This window comes from Eretmochelys imbricata, chromosome 5, assembly GCF_965152235.1.
Source record: "Eretmochelys imbricata isolate rEreImb1 chromosome 5, rEreImb1.hap1, whole genome shotgun sequence".
In the NCBI taxonomy this organism is placed as follows: domain Eukaryota; kingdom Metazoa; phylum Chordata; order Testudines; family Cheloniidae; genus Eretmochelys; species Eretmochelys imbricata.
Genome location: NC_135576.1, coordinates 47108194 through 47130619, shown reverse-complemented (window position 1 = coordinate 47130619; position 22426 = coordinate 47108194).

Here is a 22426-nt window from a genome sequence, read left to right as displayed (position 1 = left end):
TAAACACTAAACTGTAGCTTCACAGGATCCTAGAAGCCACAAAATATCTGCACTTCAGAAATTACATCTCATTTTTGCCTCTCTGCTGAAAGAGCCTGAAAAAGAGCAAAATTTGGTCAAAAGTTTTGGTTGGTTTTGTTTGTTTTTTTATTGCTCTATTATTTATATTCTGGTATCTCAGATGGGTGGCTCAGGAATAAATTTCCAACTATAGATTATTCCAAACCGATGCTGGAATAAACCAAGCACATGAATCGCTTCAGCTGTGTAGGCAACAGAGAAAAGTCATTCTGTCAGTGAATTTATACCTTTTCAGCTAAATCCGACCACCTTCTGCAAAATCCAGCCGTTGAGGCTATGTGGCTTTGGACAGTCCCATGGCAACCACAGTTTATTCTGTTTGTGCCAGAATAGGAATAACATTCTTCACTTATGAAACAAGCCAAGTATAATGTAGAGTTACGAATGGAGGTTTAAAGCACTCTTCATTTTCATGAATGCCTTGTCTACATTCGAAAGGGTCTGCTGGTATAGGTATACCAGGATAGTTATCCTGGCCAACCAATCTATGGGAGAGTGGGCCTGTATCACTAAAAGACTGCTTAAACCAGAGTAAGATGTACAGCAAGAGCACTATTTTGCCAGTATAACTGTTGTCTGCCCTAAGGCTTTTGCCAGCATAGCTGTGTCAGTTAACCGGAGGGAAAAAAATCACACCCCGGAACTGGTACACCTATGCCAGTAAAACTGGTACAGTGTAGAGCGGCCTACCTTTCAATACAATGTGTGAGAGATCTGGAAACCATACAGTATGTAAGAGGAGGCTGCAGCATTTTGTGGCTTGGGATATGAAGTATTTCACCCCAAACTGTAAGGCATGGCACGGCCCATCCTCAGCAGGCCTTTCACTCCACTGCCCTGCTGACAATATTATCTATTATTGTTATTTTGTCATTTGGATTGTATGCACATACCAAGAGTGTGCATGGAGCCTTACAGAAACAATAAAGGATCCATGGTCAGGTTCTGAGCTCACTCCAGCCTAACGTGGCGTAACCCATTCGGTTACTGACAAATAGATGGCTGTAAGTGAGATCACTATCTGACCCTGGTCCCTGCCTCGTGTTGCTTATATTCTGCAACTCTTCCAGCTTTCTTTGGAATCTAACTTTCTGGTAAAAACACTGAAAAATAACATTTGCTTAAGGGTCCCACATAGGAGATACAGGAGTTTCACAAGCCATATTGTGAACTGTAATAAATTGCAACTTACCCAGCAGAATCCTGGTCTTCTCACAGACACCTACTTGGGCTTGAGATCACGGTATTTCCGTTTGTTGAAGTGACTCAAGTTGGGGACCAAGTGAATCAAGAAGGTGTGTGTGCAGAATGACTGGGGGAGATTCCTAAGAGTATATGACAGAGAGATCACTAATTATATTGAATTGGAATGGGCAACAGAGCACAGGGAAGGAGCCTATTTACATCCATATCTGCAGCAGCTGAAACACTAAAATGGGTGGCCAGCTTGAGCCTGAGAAGGAGCCAGAATTTACCAATGTACCTTGCCAAAGAGCCACAGTAATACGTCAGCAGCCTCCCCACATCAGCTTCCCCCTCCCCAGCTCCCACCACCTCCTGTCCACTGGCAGCCCCACCAATCAGCTGTTTCATGGCAGGAAGGAGGGTTTTGGGGGGGAGGGGGAGGAGTGAGGGTACGGCCGGCTCAAGGGAGGGGGCGGGAAGGGGTGGAACGGGGGCAGGGCCTGTGGCAGAGCCAGGGGTTGGGCAGTGAGCACCCCCCGGCACCTTGGAAAGTTGGCGCCTGTAGCTCTAGCCCCGGAGTCGGTGCCTGTACAGGGAGCCGCATATTAACCTCTGAAGAGCCGCGTGTGGCTCCGGAGCCCCAGGTTGGCCACCCTGCACTAAAACATCCAGGTGAGGGGGACAACATCTGCAGCCCTGACAATGCTCAAACTTACCAGTCATCCCAGTTTTTCAGAGTTGTGCATGGCCTTCTCTTCAAACAGGCAGGATTCAGCACTTGGCCAATGCTTTCCATGTATTCATAATGGAACATGGACATAAAAATATGTATTGTATTATTATTACATCATTAAATGATGATAAAACAAGAATAGTTTTTAAGGATGTTTGCGCTGAGTTTGGATTGAAATTAATATTACTCCTTGTGAAGGTTCCTTCCCCACTCTGAACTTTAGGGTACAGATGTGGGGACCTGCATGAAAACCTCCTAAGCTCACTTTTACCAGCGTAAGTTAAAACTTAACCAAGGTACAAACTATTTTACCCTTTGCCCTTGGACTTCCACTGCCACCACCAAACTTTATCTGGGTTCCTGAAAAAACGTAGTTTGGAAACGTCTTTCCCCCCAAAATCCTCCCAACCCTTGCACCCCACTTCCTGGGGAAGGTTTGGTAAAAATCCTCACCAATTTGCATAGGTGACCACAGACCCAAACCCTTGGATCTTAGGACAATGAAAAAGCATTCAGTTTTCTTACAAGAAGGCTTTTAATAGAAGTAAAAAAGCATCACCTCTGTAAAATCAGGATAGTGACTACCTTACAGGGTAATTAGATTCAAAACATAGAGAATCCCTCTAGGCAAAACCTTAAGTTACAAAAACAACACACAGACAGAAATATTCATTTTATTCAGCACAGCTATTTTCTCAGCCATTTAAAGAAATCATAATCTAACACATACCTAGCTAGATTACTTACTAAGTTCTAAGACTCCATTCCTGTTCTGTCCCTGGCAAAAGCATAACCCAGCCAGACACAGACCCTTTGTTTTTCTCCCTCCGCCCAGCTTTTGAAAGTATCTTGTCTCCTCATTGGTCATTTTGGTCAGGTGCCAGTGAGGTTACCTTTAGCTTCTTAACCCTTTACAGGTGAGAGGATTTTTCCTCTGACCAGGAGGGATTTTAAAGGGGTTTAACCCCTCCCTTTATATTTATGACACTCCTATAGCCACTTGAAATGTTAGTTAAATACCTCATTAGCTTGGCTATATTATTCTGATTATATGTATTGATCTGACAGCTCACCCACTAGACTATAAAGGCTGATGGCTTTTTTATCTCAGAGTTTGTATTACAGGAAGGCAGTAATTGGATTATAACAATCCACAAGCCTGTGAACCAGTGACCAGCATTGCACCATATTTACTTGCCTTATTCCATATTAACTATTCATCATTCAAACTTCATTAAACAAGAGAGAAAAAAAGGCCCCATATCAAAGAATGTCCTTGACGCACACAAATGAGACAAAAGCCAATAAGGAGGCAAAGGGCCAACTCAGTCTCAGTGTTCTCTCTCTCTCTCTTCTGCCGCTGCTTCTATTTGCTTAGGGGACAGGAAACAGAGTTTGGCATCATGGAGTGTTCCCCGGACTGCAGTGGCAAGGGTAAGTCTTGCTCTCTCAGCGGATCCTAGAACAGAAAGGGCTCTGGCCCCTGAAACCTGCCCGCCCGTGCCCCATCCATGGATCCTGATCTCCTCAGGTTACCCCTGGAGGAGCTGTTCTGGGATTCAGAAAAATGGAGTCCTCTTTTGCTTTCCTCTGCACATAGAAACAGAGGAGAACACTTAGGCTGGGATTGTCAAAGCAAGTTAGGCATCTAATTCCAATTGAAATTCAATAGGAGCTAGGCAGCTAACACCCTTAGCCCCCTTTGAAAAGCCTTATTTATTTTATTTTATTTTTTTAACCTACGTGAAAGAAAAACTAAACATTCTTACAGCGAATAAAAATGTATTCCCCCCCAGGTCCTGATTTCAAGCAGATTCATGCAGCTTTCAAACTCCCTTGCCAGTGTCAGGTGGTTCAGAATTTAAAAGGCAAACAAACAACAAACTTTGCTTCACAATCCAGCCTAGCTGGTGGACTTTATACAGAGTAGAAATATGATAAAGCTGTGAGTGATTCACCTGCAACTAAGTGGAGCCAATAGGAGCAGCTTAGAGCAGAAGGTCTCAAACTTTTGTACTGGTGACCCCTTTCACATAGCAAGTCTCTGAGTGCAACCCCCCCTTTATAAATTAAAAACACTTTTTAATATATTTAACACCATTAAAAATGCTGAAGGCGAAGCAGGGTTTGGGGTGGAGGCTGGCAGCTTGCAACCCCCCATGTAATAACCTCGCAAACCCCCCCCCCCCCCCGGAGGGGTACCAACCCCCAGTTTGAGAACCCCTAGCTTAGAGTGACTGATTCTCTTTTGCCACTGGGTGACATACTGAAATAGGTTCCAACCCTGTGCTAAGTTTGTAACACTGGAAGAGGATGGGGGATGGAGTCATTGTTTAGATGGCTCATAGAGCATTTTAAAGGAAGTAATATTTATGCAGTTATAGGGAATTTTATTTTAGGTTGTGTTTTAATATAGATGTATTTGCTGTTTGGTAACTTGGTGGACTTTTTTCTTTCTTTCCATACCCTTTGATTCTTGGTAACAGGAGTTACAGATAACAGAATCTAAAAAAAAAAATGAGGATAACTTTAAATGGAAAAATTAATATAATCGTCAAAAAAACACACCCTCACAGTAGCATAGACTCATCACCATGTCTCCTGAGACCCCAGATGCACCAAAAACTTGTTTATTGCTGAGACATCACTGATGTGACAATACTCACATATCAGACTTTTATATTAGAATTACAATGGGATTCCATTACGCAAAAAAGGACACAAACAGTACAATGGCCTATTGCCATTTAGGTTCTTGTTTGTAAAGATATAGAAAAGGGTCCAAGTAACAATACAATCCTGTTACTATTCTTTAGCTGGAAAGATGAATGTAGTCATTGTGAGTTTAAGCCATAATTTGCCCAGCCATCCCTTTTCTGTTTGGGGGACCCACGGCAGGTTGCAGTTCCAAGATCAGGCAATGAAGTTTTATGGTGCTAAAATTAGGTGACTGAATGAATCCACATAATAGTTCAGCACTGGACTCTTTAGATATGTGCTATTTTACTCCCAGTAGCAAACTCTCAAATTTGAATGGCAAAGCCAACCCAGGAACATTGATTAACCAGAAACCACATCATCATTAGCACCAGGGTGGAGAATGAAGGAGTTGGGGGGACCAGGTGGTGTTCTCGACAATTCTCCCAGTTTAGGCTAAGGATCCAGGCAGGGCCACACGCATTCTGGCAATGAATTTATGGCTGCACAGATGGTGACAACATGAGGGCTTTGGCTTCCTCAACTATGGGATGCTGTTCTGGGAAGGAGGCCTGCTGGGAAGAGATTTCATCCACCTGATGAACCTAGTAAGGATGGTTTAACTTAATTCAAAGCTTTCTGGATGGGGGGAAGCTATAGGCATGATATATCTCAATTTTAGTAAGGCTTTTGACACAGTCTCATATGACATTCTTATAAGCAAGCTAGGGAAATGTGATCTTGGTGAAATTACTGAGGTGAGTGCAAAAATGGTTGAAAGACTCAGAGAGTAGTTATCAAGGGTTTGCTGTCAAACTGGGAGGGCCTATCTAGTGGGGTCCCACAAACGGCTATCCTGGGTCCAGTACTATTCAATATTTTCATAAATGAGTTGGTTAATGAAGTGAAGAGTATGCTTTTAAAGGTTGCAGATGACACCAAGCTGGGAGAGGTTGCTAACAGTTTGGAGGACAGGATTAAAAGTCAAAATGACCTTTACAAATTGGAGAAGTAGTCAGAAATCAAGATGAAATTCAATAGAAACTATTGTGAAGTATTGCTCTTAGGAAGAAAAAATCAACTGCAAAATGAACAATAACTCTCTAGGCAGTAGTACTATGGAAAAGGATCTGGGGGTTATAGCAGAGCACAAATTGATAATGAATCTGCAATGTGATAAAGCTGTGAAAAAAGGATATAGCATTCTAGGATGTATTAACAGGAGTGTCGTTTGTAAGACTTGGGAGGTAACTGTCCTGCTCTACTCAGCATTGGTGAAGCCTCAGCTGGAGTCCTGTGTCCAGTTCTGGGCACCACACTTTAAGAAAGATGGGGACAAATTGGAAAAAGTCCACAGGAGAGCAACAAAAATAATAAAGGGTTTAGAAAACCTGTTTTATGAGAAAGGTTAAAAAAACTGGGCATGTTTAGTCTTGAGCAAAGAAGACTGAGAGGGGATCTGCTAACAGTCTGCATATATATTAAGGGCTGTTATAAAGAGAATGGTGATCAGTTGTTCTCCATGTCTACTTAAGGTAAGACAAGAAGTAAAGGGCTTAATCTGCGGCAAGGGAAATTTAGGTTAGATATTAGAAAAAACTTTCTAACTATAAGAATACTTTAGCTCTGGAACAGGCTTCCAAGAGAGGTTGTGGAATCTCTGTCACTGGAGGTTTTTAAGGACAGGTTAGACAAACACCTGTCAGGAATGGTCTAGATTTAGTAGGTCTTGCCTCGATGGAGGGGACTAGACTTGATGACACATTACAATCCCTTCCAGCCCTACAATTCTATGGTTCTATAGTCAACATGAAGGTGAATCCCAAAGGGTCATAGCTTCCTTGTATACTGACAGCTACCCAGAGCTATCTCTGGCTAGGTCCTTAACATGGTCTGGTTGGATATTGTCTGTTTCAGTCAATGGTGATCTTATCACACCACTGAAATTTTGGCAACCATGTGATCCATGTAGCAGCATTCCTTGATAAATGTGCTTCCTAGTTTGCTAATCTCCCACCCTAATAACATGTCTACACCAAGGAAGCTGCCCAAACCGAAGCTGTGCTGATGAAGACAGTTTCAGGATTTGGTTACAAATATTCTCGATGCTGATCTTGTCCTGCCACTTAATATAGAGCTGCTGACAAAGACAAGGAGAATTGAAAACATCAATCTGCCACTCTTCAACCTTTCTCAGGGTCCACATTTCACTGCCCTATGATACAGTTGGCCTAACCATAGTTCAATCGAGCCACAGCTTTGTGGTAAGCTCGATAACATGACATCTCCATAGAGCGCCCTGTGATGGGGCGTTCACCCCACACCAGCACAGATGGAGTTAAAGTGGCAAGAGAGGCCAATTAGCCTCAGGCTGCACCTGCTGGGTAGCTAAGGGACATTGAGACTGACTGAGAATGAAGCTCACCTGGGCAGGAACGGGCAGAGCTTCTATAAAGCCTAGAAGCCAAGGCTAGAGTAGGGGGCTGTGGTGAGGTGATGTTGCAGTCATGCTCCCTGATACAAGGGGGAGAGTAGGAGCCTGAGCGAGGCAGGGCAGGATGCAGTCCAGGGAGGGAGCAGTAAGGTCTGAGAGGGATAGATATGAACTGCAGGTTCAAGAGTCCCCAGATTGGAACCCGGTGTAGAGAGGGGTCCTGGGTTCCCCCACCAACCAGTGCAATAGTGCTGCAGTCAGCACAGAGGAGATGGCAACTGCCTGAGACTTTGAGGAAGCAGACTCTGATTATAAGCCAGCAGGGCTGGAGGACGAAGCCACAAAGGAGAGGCACTGCAGCTCCTGATGAGTGATAGAGGGGCCTCAGTGCGAATGACAGAGGCAACAGGTTGAGTGATTCCTGGATGGGGTGTGGAAAGTGGTGAGTTAATTCCCCAGATGAGCCATGAGGAGGCGCTGCCAAGCAGTGAGTAGCAGACCCCGTGACAGGCACAGAACACAGCCATGGTTGCTGCTATAGAAAACCAGGTGCAAGAGACTATAACGCTAGAGTTGGAGGATTGACCTAACTTCAAAGATATTTCTCCTGTACAGTAGGAGGAGCAAGTTGTTCATCTAATTTAACTTATTGGGCGTAATCTGCATTTGATCCACCAGTTTGATTTGTGCACCGTAATTAGATTAAACATTTAATTTCTTGTAACAAATTACATCAGAGCCTTTCAAGAGTAATCCCCCTGATCCTGCGAACAGTTAAACATGTGTGTAACTTTACTCACATGAGCAGCTCCATAGAAGTCAGTGGTATTAGTTACAGGTGCAAGTTACTCACGTGCATAAGTGTTTGCAGGATCAGGGCCTATTGTAGCAAGTTGGTAGATTCAGGCCAGATCTTGTATCCTTTAAAGGCACCACAAGGCCTGAGTGCTAGCTGGAGCTCTTGGTGTTCCATCTAGCACTTACGGTAACTGTGTAGGTTATGGTTATCATAAAGAAATTAAAGCAGCAATTGTACATCACTGTAGTCAATTTTCAAAACAAAAGGTCCTAACCCGCATTTTAAAGGCAAATCAGTGGCAAATTGGCAGGTTTAAAAAAAATCAAAGCAACTACTGATTTACAGCAGCACAAAATATGTTTTTAAAAATCTCCACTCGATAAACATATTACTTAGCATTGCTGTTTCTATGTGCCTGTTGTATGTTAAGCCTAAGAAACTGTACTAGTTTATTCGACATGTTAGTTCACAAAATGTACCTCACGGACATCCTCTTGCTGGAGCACTAACAAAATTCCAAACGCTGGCCATGACCTGAGTGCTTTTTTTCATTACACTAGGTCTTGATTACACATTGCCTTGGGTCTCCAGCAAATCAGAATATTGGAAATATACAGATTCACTTACAGCGCAGTGCAATTTGCTGTCTGATCACCAGGGGGCATAGGGAAATACAGAAAAAAGTCTACCGGAGAAAAGAATACTTGCATTCAGCTTCCAGCAACCACTGAAAGTTCCAATGATCATTCACTTGTGCACTCGGGCAGGCTGCGATCCTCCCATAGACATGTCGGCATTTTTCAGCTCAGGTAACCACATGTGCTTTGTGAAACCTGCACACTGGCATTCATCACAGTGGGTGCCAACCGAAAGAACTCTATGCCAGCAGGTCAGCAGCCATCACTACTGCTGTACAATGAGCCGTCAGTTACTGCCAGGAAGCGTACTGTGCATAGAACCAAACTTGCGACTTCGACACACTCATTTTCAGAGGATTTATAGCTGCCAGAAAGATTTAGTGTTGAATGAAACTTTGCAAACATCTCTCAGCTAGTAGGAAAATCTTGAATAAATAAATCAATGATTCAAGGTGAATATTTTAAAATAAAATGCATGCAGAACAAATGGTTTCAGACCCTTTCATGCTTTTCTGCCATCAGGGTTGGCCACAGGCACATCTTGAGGAGTAACATGTGCAGCGCAGCAGCTGCCTAGAGAGCCTGGCTGGGGAGGTGGCAGCCGTCCACCCACCTGGGCCCGGCTGCCAGGGATAGGGGCCCAGCGAGCTGGACATGTCCTAGGGGAAGAGGGGACTCCGGCTCGTTCAGCCCCTGTCCCTGGCAGCCGGGCCCAGTTGGGTGAACGGGCTGCCACCTCCCCAGCCAGGCTCTCTCAGGCAGCTGCTGCGCTGCACAGAGCAGCAACCCGGGTGTCCGGTGTGAGCAGTGGCTGGTCCCACCACCCCTTCAGCTCCCCACCCAGGCCTGGCTGCCAAGGACAGAGCCGAGCGTGCCAGGAGGCAGGCACAGAGGGAGAAGGACAGAGCTCCTCTCTCTCTGCCCTGCCAGGCCAAGCAGAAATTGGGGTGGGGGAGCATTTGATCGCACATGCCCCCCCTTCACGTCGCCTATGTGCAAAGTACATTTGTTGTTCTGTGATCTAGGCTGGCTGCTGATCAGCTTCCATGTGGAATTTAATGTGTTATTTTTAACCTGAAAAGGTCTGAATGGTTTGGGACTTGGTTATCAGAGCAACCACCTCTCTCCCCAGCCAATACCATCATAATTGCTATAGAAGACACACTTTTGCTGAAGCCTTCTGGACTTAAGTGGGAGGATGCTGCTGGCAATGTGTTCTCTGTGAAGGGTCATGGACTCTGGAATCTTCTTCTCTCCTTTGGCTTCCCAAAGTCTGGATTTGGGACATGCTGTAAAGCCCAGCTCTTTTCTCAGCCACTGGGGAGAAGGTAAACTGAGGGATAGAGTGGGCAAGGTCTGCTGAAAGGCCTGATCTAACTCCCATTGAAGTCTTTGGGCACACTTGAGTTGGGCCTGATTCTCCTCTCTTACACCATTGAAAATCAGGAGGAGCTGGACAAGTTAACGGAGCTACCCTAATGCAAACCTGATGTAAGCAAGGGAGATCGGAATTAGACTGAACTGAAGTCAATGGGAGTTGGATCAGGTCTACTTCGTGGGGTAACTTATTGCATTCATTTGGCATGCAGGCAGTTAGAGTTGTCTTTTATACAGTGTGGTTTCAGTGCTGCAAAGTGCCTACAGCATGGGTTCCCCAACTTTACTGGTTCACTTACCACCTTCTTAAAAGGCTGACGTTTGAAGGACCTCATGCAAATTTCTCCTTTTTGTGCCACATTTATTTTAGGTCTTAATAGGCTTAATTTTTATATTTCCACACTCTATAGTAAAATTAATGCCCCAGGAAACCTAAAATGTTTGCTCGTAACTAGTGTAGAACTGGAAATCAAGAATTCAATTTCACAAAAAGGTTTGAGGGTTGAAATTTTGGTTTTGTTCCAGTGTGGAACAAAGCCAAGACCTTTTTTGAAATATTTCACCAAAAAGAATTAGAGAGAGACTAATCCCAGATTAGCCAAGCCCAGTAGTAAGGTCACACACCGGGGGTGCGAGAGAGTCAGGTTCCTGTCCTTGCTCTGGGCATCATGCAACTTCAATGCCAGGGGATCTTTTGTCTCTCAGCAGATCTATCTTCCCCCCACCCCAGAGCAGGGTCCCTGCATGCTTGCAATGCTGGGGAAACTGCACAGTGGCTCCCCCTGCTGGGAAGAGAATCAAATTCAGCCAGCTGCTCTGCAGCTGAAGAGCCAGCTGGCTTTCTTTAGTCCTGCCAGGCTTTTATCCACTGGACCCAACCAACCTCCATTAACTTTCCTATGGAGACAGGAGGGAATTCACCATGTAGCCCCTGGCTCTCAGCCCTGCAGTGGCCAGGCTGCAGCCTCAGTAGGGCAGAGGGAGCTCCTGCTCTTTAGTTGCTTCCTGTTTGGGGCTCTTTGATCTTGGGGGGGTCACTGAGGCTGCAGGTTTTGCAGTCACTCTGAACAGCCCTGGATGCCTGTGTCTCGTCAGACAAGAGACATTCTGCTGGCATAACACAGAACTTTGTGAGTTTGCCTCAGTAGCTCAAGGTGTGCAATTCAGCACTAGCTGAAGGCGATGTCTAGCAGAAAGCCAGCCAGGGTTTGCCAGATGAGAGTACAGCACCCATCTACACAAACATAGCGCACAACACCCCACTAAATAAAACTATGCCAGCATGGTTGATGAATGTTATCCACCTTTATGGCTGAAAGCAGCCAGGAGAGTGATTGACGTATATCTTACTGATTTTTCCCCCCAAAAAATAAGGCAGGAACAAACAAAGACAAAAGAACAAAAAAGTAAAATAATGAAAAGGGTGAGCATAGAAAGCAGGGAAGAGGGCAGGGAGGGGAAAAGAGAATGACATCTCAGTTTCCATTCACTAGGAATTAATCAAATGGCTCTAAAAAGTTAGACCAAATCTTCTGAAATCTGTCTGAGGTCGCTCTTTTCTGAAGCCTTACCCAGTCTTTAGTAGCCGCCTCAGCCAAGTCACTGAACCAAGCTTCTATCCCTGGAGGCAGTCTGCTCTTGCATCTAAGCGGTAAGAAGTTGTTTGGCTACAAGCACTGCGCTACAGAATTTAATTTTTCTGTGAATCATAGAAATATAGGGATGGAAGGAACCAGGAGAGGTCATCAAGTCCAGCTCTCTGCGCTGGGGCAGGAGCAACTAAACTTAGACCATCCCTGACAGGTGTTTGTCCAACTTGTTCTTAAAAGCTTCCAGTGATGGGGACTCCACAACCTCCCTTGCAAGCCTATTATAGAGCTTAACTCCCCTTACAGTTAGAAAGTTTGTCCTAATACCTAACGTGCTGCAGATGAACCCCATTATTTCTTGTCCTACCTTCAGTGGACACAGAGATCACCATCCTCTTTATAACAGCCCTTAACATATTTGAAGACTGTTAGCAGGTCCCCACACTTCAAGTCATCTTTTCTCAAGACTAAACATGCCCAATTTTTTATAGGACAGGTTTTATAAATCTTTTGTCATTTTTGTTGCTCTCCTCTGGACACTCTCAAATTTGTCTACATCTTTCCTGAAGTGTGGTGCCCAAAACTAGATGCAGTATTCCAGCTGAGGCCTCACCAGTGCCAAGTAGAGTGGGACAGTTACCTGCTGTATATTAGCCTTTTTTTGCAACTTTGCTGGCTCCTAGGTTTTGTCTACACAGCAGTGTAAGACCAGGGTTTGAACTCAAGCTGAAGCCTAGCCCCTCTTCTGTCTAAATACAAATCACACCAGCCCAGGGTCCTAGGACCCCATGGGGGTGGAGGGTCCAAGCCTGAGTCAAGCTGGAACCTAGGGTTCAAGCCCTATTACTCTGCAGGGTAGACACAGCCTCACTAGATTCGCGCTCTGGGAGTCTGCCAAAGTATCCCACAGTCTGACTTTCTTTGTCCTCTGGACTGTCCAGTTTTGGTGGGCAGTCAAGTTTTTCCACTCTGCATCATGAACAAAGGGCTAAACCAGCCACATTTTGGGAGGATACTGAATCTGGGATAAGGGTGGTTGGACTTGGACTCACCTAATGCAGTGTAGACACGAGAGCCCCAGGCTGGGTCACACAGTTCAACAATTCCTAATGTGGGGTTACAAATAAGTGTAGATGCTCAAGCCCTAGGTTAACAAAGCCAGAGCATGCTAACTCTACTTCAACTAACCCTGGGTTTACATTGAAGTGTAGACAAACCCATAGTCAATTTGTGATCCACTATAGCCCTCAGATCCTTTTCAGTAGTACTACTGCCTACCTGTTATACCCCATTTTGTATCACTACAACTGTTTTTTCCCATCCTAAATGAAGTACTTTAACTTGTCTCTATTGAATTTCATCTTGTTGATTTCAAACCAATTCTCTAAACTTCAAGGTTGTTTAGAATTATAATCTGGCCCTCCAAAGTGCTTGCAACCTTTTCCAGATTGGTGCCATGTGCAAATTTTATTAGCGTAATCTCTACTCCATTAGCCAAGTAATTAATTAAAATATTGAATAGTATCAGACCCAAGACAGACCCCATCGGGGATCCCACTAGATCCATCCTCTCAGCTTGACAGTGAACCATTGATAATTACTCTCTGAGTACAATCTGTCATCCAGTTCTGCACCTACGTAAAAGTAATTTAATCTTGACCATATTGCCCTAGCTTGCTTATGAGAATGTCATTTGGGACTGTATCAAAACCCTTTCTAAAATCAAGATATATCACCTCTACAGCGTCCCCTCTATCCATTTGGTCAGTAACCCTGTCAAAGAAGGAAATTAGGTTGGTTTGGCATGATTTGTTAATGACTATTCCTTGTAACCATGTTATCCTCTAGGTGCTTACAAATTGAACATTTAATAATCTGTCAGTATCTTTCCAGGTATCGAAGTTAGGCTGATTGGTCTATCATTCCCAGGGTCCTCTTTCTTCCCCTTTTTAAAGATAGGTACTATATTTGCCCTTCTCCAGTCCTCCATGAGATGTCAAAGATAATTGCTAACGCGATTGCTTCAGCTAGTTCTTTAAATATCGTAGGATGATTTCATCAGGCCCTGACAACTTGAATACATTTAATTTATTTAAATATTCTTTAACCTATTCTTTCTCTATTTTGGCTTGCATTTCTTCTCTCTTCTTGTTAATATTAATTGAAAAACTGGAGAGTGTTTAAGCTGAAGAGATATATCTCAAAACACAGTTCTAGGGAGTAACTTTTCAGGAGGTATGCATTATCATATTAATCCTCCTGCCTACTTCTAGCCAAAAGAATCATAACCTGGGACAGTCTCAAAGCATGTGAGCCAGAACAGCTCTGGGAGATCCATCTCGAGCAGCAGTCTGTTTTGCAAAGCCCAGGCCTGTAACTTACATGGGGACCAGCATGGATGAAATATAATTTTCTGATGAGTCAGCCTGAAACATAGATCAACAGTAGAATTTTTAACGTTTCATAAGATGCTTCCCCATTGGTTAGGGTTCCAGGATACACGCAAATCTTTGTCTGCACCAGGTCTGGAACAATCTAAATTAGGGAGGGTCACTTGGCCAGGAAGTTGTCACAGGCTGCAAACTATGGAGCTCTCTCCGCATACAACCATAGTGTTAGAAGGGACTGCCAGGGTCATCTAGTCTAACCCTGTGCCAAGACACAGAATTTGCTGGGTCTAAACCATCCAAGACAGATGGCGATCTAGCCTCCTTTTAGAAACCTGTAGTGAAGGAGCTTCCACAACCTCCCTGGGCAGTGTGTTCCACTGTCCTACCATTCTTACAGTTAGGAAGTTTTTTCTGAGATTTAATCTAAATCTGCTATGCTGGAGTTTGAACCCAATGCCCCTTGTCTGCCCTATGTGGCAAGAAAGAACAACTTTTCTCCATCTTTTTTTATGGCAGCCTTTCAAGTATTTGCAGACTGCTATTGTGTCCCCCCCTTAATCTCCTCTTTTCCAAAATAAACATACCCAATTCCTTCTGCCTTTGCTCATATAGCTTGCATCCCATCCCTTTGATCATCTTTTTCTCTTGCCTCTGGATCCTTTCCAGTTTCATTACATCCTTTCTATACATTGGTGACCAAAATTGGACACAGTCCAATCAGACTACAGCTGAGGCCTAACCAGTGGCAAGTAACACATGATTCTCACCTCCCGAGATTTGCATGCTATGCCTCTGTTAAAGAAACCTAAAATTGCATTTGCTTTTTTTTGTTTTTTTGTTTTGGAAAAGCATCGGATTGTTGACTCATGTTGAGGTTGTGATCCTCCACAACTGCCAGATCCTTCTCAACAGTGCTGTATTTGTGCATTTGTTTTTTCTTCCCTAAGGGTAGCACCTTATATTTGCTTTATTTGAATTTCATTTTGTTGCCTATAGCTCAGTTCTCCAATTTATCAAGATCCCTTTGAATTCCAGCTCTATCCTCCAAAGTGTTGGCAACTCCCCTCAGCTGTGTGTCATCTGCAAATTTGATCACTGCTCTGTATTCCTACATCCAGGTCATTAATAAAGATGTTAAATAACACTGGACCCAAAACAGAGCCCTGTGGAACCCCACTTGAAACCTCCTTCCAATCTGACATCATTCCTTTAATAGATACTCTTTGTTTGCAGTTGTTTAATCAATTAGGTATCAACTTATTGGTAATTCTGCCAAGCCTGCATTTCTTCAGCTTATCAGAATGTCATTTGGGACTGTGTCAAAAGCCTGGCTGAAGTCCAGGTATATTATGTCCACTGCATTCCCCCTATCCACCAAACCAGTTATCCTGTCAAAGAAGGAAGTCAAGCTGGTTTGGCATAATTTGTTCTTAGTAAATCCATGCTGGCTGCTAGTGATTACCCCTTTGTCCTCCTGATATTTACAATCTGAATGTTTTATACACTGCTTTACTAGCTTTCCAGGTATCGAGGTCAGGCTGACTAGTCCATAGCTCCCCTATAATTGCCAGTGACTCCGAGATTTCTTCAGCTCTTTCCTTCAGCCACCCTGGGGTGCATAGCATCACCAACAATTCTGGAGACTCTGGTGCTTCCAGTACATCAGGATCAAACATGTCTTTCAAGAGAAGCTTAAATTGCAGGTAATGCCATGCAGCTGGATCAGGTAGATTGTATTATTGTTTCAGAGTAACAGCCGTGTTAGTCTGTATTCGCAAAAAGAAAAGGAGTACTTGTGGCACCTTAGAGACTAACCAATTTATTTGAGCATGAGCTTTCGTGAGCTACAGCATCTGATGAAGTGAGCTGTAGCTCACGAAAGCTCATGCTCAAATAAATTGGTTAGTCTCTAAGGTGCCACAAGTACTCCTTTTCTTTTTTTGTATTATTGTTGCGGCACTGAGAATGGCAGAAACTGATCCTCTGAGATCAATTGAGAAACGCAAATTATTCTCTTATCTATCCGCTCTCTCCACATGAGCGGCTTCTTGTGGATTTTCTTCTTGTGGGTTACTCCAAAATACAGCATCAGTGTGTGAGAGGAGAGCGTATTGCATTTCTTGGGCATTTTCTGGTGTGCTGCAATGTATATGATGACTGTTTGAAACTGAAAGGTGTGTTTGTTCATTTGTTTTTGTTTGAGTTTTTGGTTTACCACTTCCAACAAGCTCATGTACTGCAGCGTAGATGTACCACCGTTTAGAATCCCCTGGCCTAGAGCTGTCCATAGGCACTAATATAAGTCCAAATAAATAAATAATAGGTAAATATTGTGTGTGGAGGAAATGCACATGTACATCATTGGACACATGCAGATCCTAAGACATCCAGGAACCACAGAAAAAAAGAAACAATAACAAGACAGTGCCTAATCCCCAGATAATGTGTAAGGAAACAATCTAAATCTCACCAAATCCACATGCTACTTGGTAAAGGGTGGTTCTCACTGACTGTGCTTGCAGCTGCAGAGCACAGATGTCCCTCATTATGCTCCAGATCTCGGTATTCAGTCATTCATCATGTCTTGATCTGAAGGTTTCTTCAATAAAAAATATTCTTTTAAATAAATAAATATTTAATCCAGGTGACAAATGCTTGCAGAATTCTCTGAAAAACACCATCAACTCCTCCTTATAAAACACTGCCACTATTACAGGATACTGGGCGTTTGTCCAAGACATTTTGAACAAATACTTTATATTAAAAAAAAAAAAAATGCTTGTTCAAGCAGAGAAGTTGGTTGTAAGGTCCCTGGCAGACAGGAGTTGTCAGACCCTGCCGGGATTCCAGCTTTGTTCCGGGAAAAAGCTGAGGACAGTGGAGATCTGGGAGTACACTTTATACAAATTGCTGTTGGTATCTTCGCTCAATATCCGCTGTTATACAACACTATCTAAATAATACGAGTGCATGGTGTAAAAGTTACAGATTTAAAAAGAAGAGTATTATACACGTAGTGCTCCTTTTTTCAGCTGAGCCCACCTTAGAAAAAGAACATAGCATTCCATTCTAATGTCTAGGGAACATCAGCTTTCCAACGAGCAGAACATAGATGCCACTTGAAGTTAGCCTTTCCACACAAGTTTTCTCCCCTCCCTCCTCATTCTAATGTGCAGTACAGTGCCTGGGCTGAATCTGGAGGGAGTCAGTTAGCCACCATCACAGTCACAGTATTGCCATGTGTTCAATACTCATGAATCGGGTCCTCCCAAACCATGAGGGTGGATTAAAAATCATGAGATTTTAAAAATGTTGGGTTCTTTTTATTTGTCATTTGGTGCTGGAGGTATAATAGCACTTCCCCACCTCACAGGGGTGTTACAAGGATGAGTACATTAAAGACTGTGGGGTGCTCAGATACTACAGTGATGGCGGCCGTAAAAGCACCTAAGCTAGATAGGCTTATTTAACTCATGACAAAAGATAATGTATAAAATAAATGCCATGTGATGCTGCTGCAATCTAACCTGGCTGTCTTCTCTATGCTAGTCTCTGCAGTTGATGCCTATCTCTTTTTATGTGAGAGAGTCCATGAGAAGCAACAGGGAGTGTGGTACTGCTGTGTCCTGCAGGATGTGTGGCAGCTTTAAACTTCCTGCTGAAGGTTAAGCCTTCATTGCACTCTAGAAACCTTGGAGAGTGGGGTGAAGAGGGTGCATGGCCATTGCTTACCCCTTTCTGCACCAGCTGGGAAAATGCTGGCAGTGGATAGCAAACTACACCCTTCTATGGTGTGTAGCAAGTACTGCTCCTCCAGGTAACTAGGGAACAAAATGAGATTTGATTTGGAAAAATATATCTGAGAAAAATAATCTAAACCACAGATATTTGATGGGAGGGAGAAACCTGGGAAGAAGGAAGGTTGAAAGGGAGGTAGGAGCCATAATAGGCAGCAAATTAAACAGGAGTTTGATTTTTTAAAAAAAGTTAATACTTTTTTTTCATATGCATCCCAAAACTGTATCACTTAACTGGAAAGGGAAGTCATATTCTCTTTCTGTGGCCCAGATCCAACTCCCATGGAAATCAGTGGTAAAATTCCTCTTGATTTACTAGTGCAGGATCAAGGCTTCTGTGCCTGGAACATCTTGTTCTGCTGAAGTGGCTGCCTTGATTGTCCATGGGCTTTCTTCACTGCAATGTCAACTCCAGATATAACTTAAGTGTTGACCCAAACCTGACTCCTGTTGACACAAACAAATCTCTAACGCCAGTTAAGTGGTGCCTTTAACTCAAGCTAGCTGGAGAGACAAGGTGGGTGAGGTACTATCTTTTATTGGACCAACTTCTGTGGTGAGAGAGACAAGCTTTAGAGCCACACAGAGCTCTTCCACAGGTCTTGTGGGTCACGGGTTGAAGCTTGAGTACTGCTGATGCTGGAGCTGATGCACTCTACAACTGGAGTTAGCACAATCAGATGCTAATCCAATCACTCTGTGAAACTGAAGTATTGTTCAGTTGGGCTGCTCTCGTCAAGCTAGTCTGAGTGGAGTAATCTGAGCTATATCTGGTTCAGTGAAGACAGGCCCTAGGTAACGGTAAAGCAGCTTTGATGGTGCTGGGGGGTGGTGGGAGGAGGGAAGTTCAGCTTTTGTTCTTCCTGCTATTGCTTTACCTGCAGATTTCATTTAAAAATGTACAATAAAGGTCTTTTCTGTCAAGAATATGCAAAATTGTAAATCTTGGTCCAGATTCTGATTGCATGTTGAAGTTCTCAGCACCAGTGAGATCAACAGAAGCTGTAGGTGCTCAACAGGGCCCAACCATGACTCATGTGAGAAATCCACAAACACAACTGGACTACTCATGTGAGTAAGGGTTACTGGATCAGGCCCTAATGCTCAGCACGTCTCAGAATTTAGCTGTATTCTAGTTCTTAGGAGTGTTATTATATTGCAATTTGTTTTTTGTAATTATAGGAGTAGAAATGCTGCCAAAGTTGTTTTTGTTCAAATGCATTGTAATTTAGTCTGCATCAGGGCCAGCATGGGAAGAATAACTTCATCTTGCTACACTTTAATTAGCTGAAGAAAACAATCTAAAATTTTTTTCTGAGAGCTGAAAGCTTGAATTACATTAATTACATTCCTTTATTGTTTTGCACAGAATCAAACTGGCCACACCTAGAGAGCAATTCTACAGCTCTGTTTACCAAACAAAATTACTATATCTTTCTGCCTCAGGCTATGTCTACACTAGCACTATTGTCGGTAAAACTTTTGTTGGTCAGGGGTATAAAAAAAACCACCCCGACCGACATACGTTTCACTGACAAAAGTGACAAGTACTATGTTGGCGGGAGACACTCTCCTGCCAGCATAGCTGCCAGTGTTCATTGAGGGTGGTTTCATTATGCCAGCAGGAGACCTCTCCCCTGCTGGCAGAGAGCAGCTACAGGGGAGACCTTACAGCAGGGCAGCTGCAGTGGTACAACTGTGCCACTGTGAGGTTCACAGCATAGACATAGCCTCAGTCCCAGTGTCTTTCCCTCTTTCTCTCATGTACAAGTTAAAGCATAACCAGTTGCTCTGTAACGTTTTTGACAGATCTCATTTAAAATAGCAAATGGAGTTTTCCTTTCTGTAGGACAAATGCAACTAATCCCAGCACATAATTTACAAATAAAAGAAATGTATTGTCACAGGAAAAGTGACATCAAAGCAGCTATTTCCAACAGAAAGCCTAGTCTCTCTAATTACGTGCATGCATTTGCGTCACTTCTACTTAAGCCACCCAAGAATTTCAACTATCAATATCCTCGTTGTGTAAAATCCCTTTGTACACAACAGGACTGTCAAGAAACACACTGTAGCATAGACCACTCTGTTTTTAGACTTATGTGCCTACAGTGGGATTCTTGACTCTGATACTTGTATTTTCCCTCATCAATTTTCTGTTTCATATTTCTTCTGTTTTAACTCTTATCAGTTGCAGCTAAAAAAAAAAAAAAACAGAATAATTGGTGAACCTGTTACAATTTGTTCTCTATCGTTAAGTGTTGCTTCACATACAGCCATTTCTGAGCTGGAACATGAATTAGAAAGCAGTGAGAAATGTATGATCTGCAATATTATATTCTTGTAATACAACTTTTACATTAATCTGATTCTCATAGTCCTAAATTGTGAAACATTTACACTAGATTACTGACCAAATTGATATCTAAAGTGTGTGCTTATTAGACATGTAGGCCCAGATCTTCAAACATATTTTAGGTGCCTAATTGCATAAATAGTTTTGAGGAACTGGGCCATAGTCCTATATCTGAATCAGGCAGAATAAGTCTGTGACTTATTTATTTTATTTCATTTATTGTAATATGTTCTCTGTAGTACATTGGTATGATGTGTACGCTGCTGCCCTCTGTTGGACTAGTCTATGTGTAGACCCTATGATGATGTCCCCCTCTAGTGGCTGGTTTACAAAAGATATGTAAATCTTACTATGACATACACCTAAAGGGGTTTTTCACTTCTCTGAAAGCACAGAAACTATTCAATAGGCAAAGGGAATATCAAATTTAATGAATGGAACAAATATTGGTGAAATAAACTGCACCAATATTTGTTCTGTTTATTAAATTTGATATTCACTTCACCCGTTTAATCTACCACTGTGCCTAGTAATGCCTTTCTCTCACACATTCCCCCTCCTTCCCACCATGGGACATCTGCCTGTCCACCACACCTCACCACATACACCCAGGGTACTGCCTGTCTCTACCCAGGGCACTGTCTCCCCATCCCATTCCTGCTGCTGGTGCTGTCCTGGGCATTGACCTCACCATGTAGAATGTAGCACTAGCCAGATCAATTCCGCTGCCACCCTGTGGTGCACCCACAGCTGGTACCTGCATGGTGGGGACTGGTTGCTGCCAGCCGCACCTTCTGCCTGTCCCACTCACTGGTCCCAAACTGCCCCCTCCCTGTGGCTCCGAGACACATTGGAGCCAGAGCTCACTCTGTGCCAGTGATACCACCCTGCGGCTCCTGCCACTACAGCCATGTGGGACTAGAGGAACCAGCAAAGACGTGACTGACAAAAACTGGAACTTAAAATGTCCTGACTAGACTCTCAGATTTTCCGGGATAGCTACCTAAAAATAGGGACGATCCTGGAAAAACTGGGAAGGTGGCAACCCTAAACTGTGGAAGGGATGGGTGCAAAGAACCTCACCCAGGGCTGGCACATTCCACCCAGGCATTGCTGAAGACGGAAAATAAGTCCCCAGTGGCATCTTTCCCGTAGAGTTCTGGGAGGTTCTTATTTATATCAAGTGGCTGGATTAAAATGTTGCTTGCAAAGAGCTTTACAAAGGAAGCCATTTGTAGTGCACCACAAGAAGTGTTATTGGTCCCACAAAACCCAGGAACAACACAACATATTCTTGAGCACCACCTACGAGAATCTTAGCTATTAGGAAGCTAATTACAAATAGAGAGACATCTTTTTTACAGAACACTCTGTAACTATAAAAAAGATGTTTCTATGTTTGAAAATAGTTTCCCAATAGGTAAGACTGGTGTTCGTGGAGCAGAAGCTCTTGACTATAAAATCAGGGTACCCACAGAATCATTTCAAGAGGTACACTATAATGCTGTTTGTGTACCATTCTTACCGTGTCCCATTGAAATTGTTATGCAAATGTTCTATTCATTTCAATAGGGCATAGGAATTAATATGTTTTTGCCTGAAAAATGTTCCATTTATCACGGTTTAGCTCTGCTAACTCAATATGTCTTAAGATAGCCAAAAAACTTTGTTTTAAACAAAAAGTGTTTAGAAAAGAAGTATATTTGAAAAGAAGATGTCCACATCAGATTTTAGACTGGCGCAATGGAAAGGGTTGAAACAAAGTTTCTTTCAATTAAATATTAAATACATTTTAAAACAATTCATTTTCTGATAGGACTATTTTTTCCATTTGGAAAAATGGAAGGATACATGTTGATGATTATTGAATATTTATAGCATTGTAGGATCCAAATATCCCAGTCAGGGTTGAGGACTTGGTGTTCTAGGCACTGCATAAATACATAGAAATTCATGGTCCCTGTCCCAAACAGTTTACAATCTAAAAGACAAAGCTGGACAAAGGATGGAAGGAATGGGATAACAGTTACGCAGAGTGGTAGAGGTGATCTTAAGTACACTTTTTTGTTCTTGTTTTTCTACTCTATCCTCCTTCAGCTTTCCCATCCTGTACATCCCCCATGTTAACCAACATTAGTTATGTCCTTTGCTTCAAAGAATCTCTCTCCTGCCAAAGCCAGTCACTGCCTAGCCCAGAGGCAGGGAGTGAGGAAGCTAGAGGCCACAGCAAACAACGAAAAGACATCCTCAAATTAGTGAAATGTCTTTTGGAAAACACTGGACAGCGTCTCATAATCCTCACATCTGGTTTATTAGGAAATTAATTATTCAAATACAGATGAGACACAAA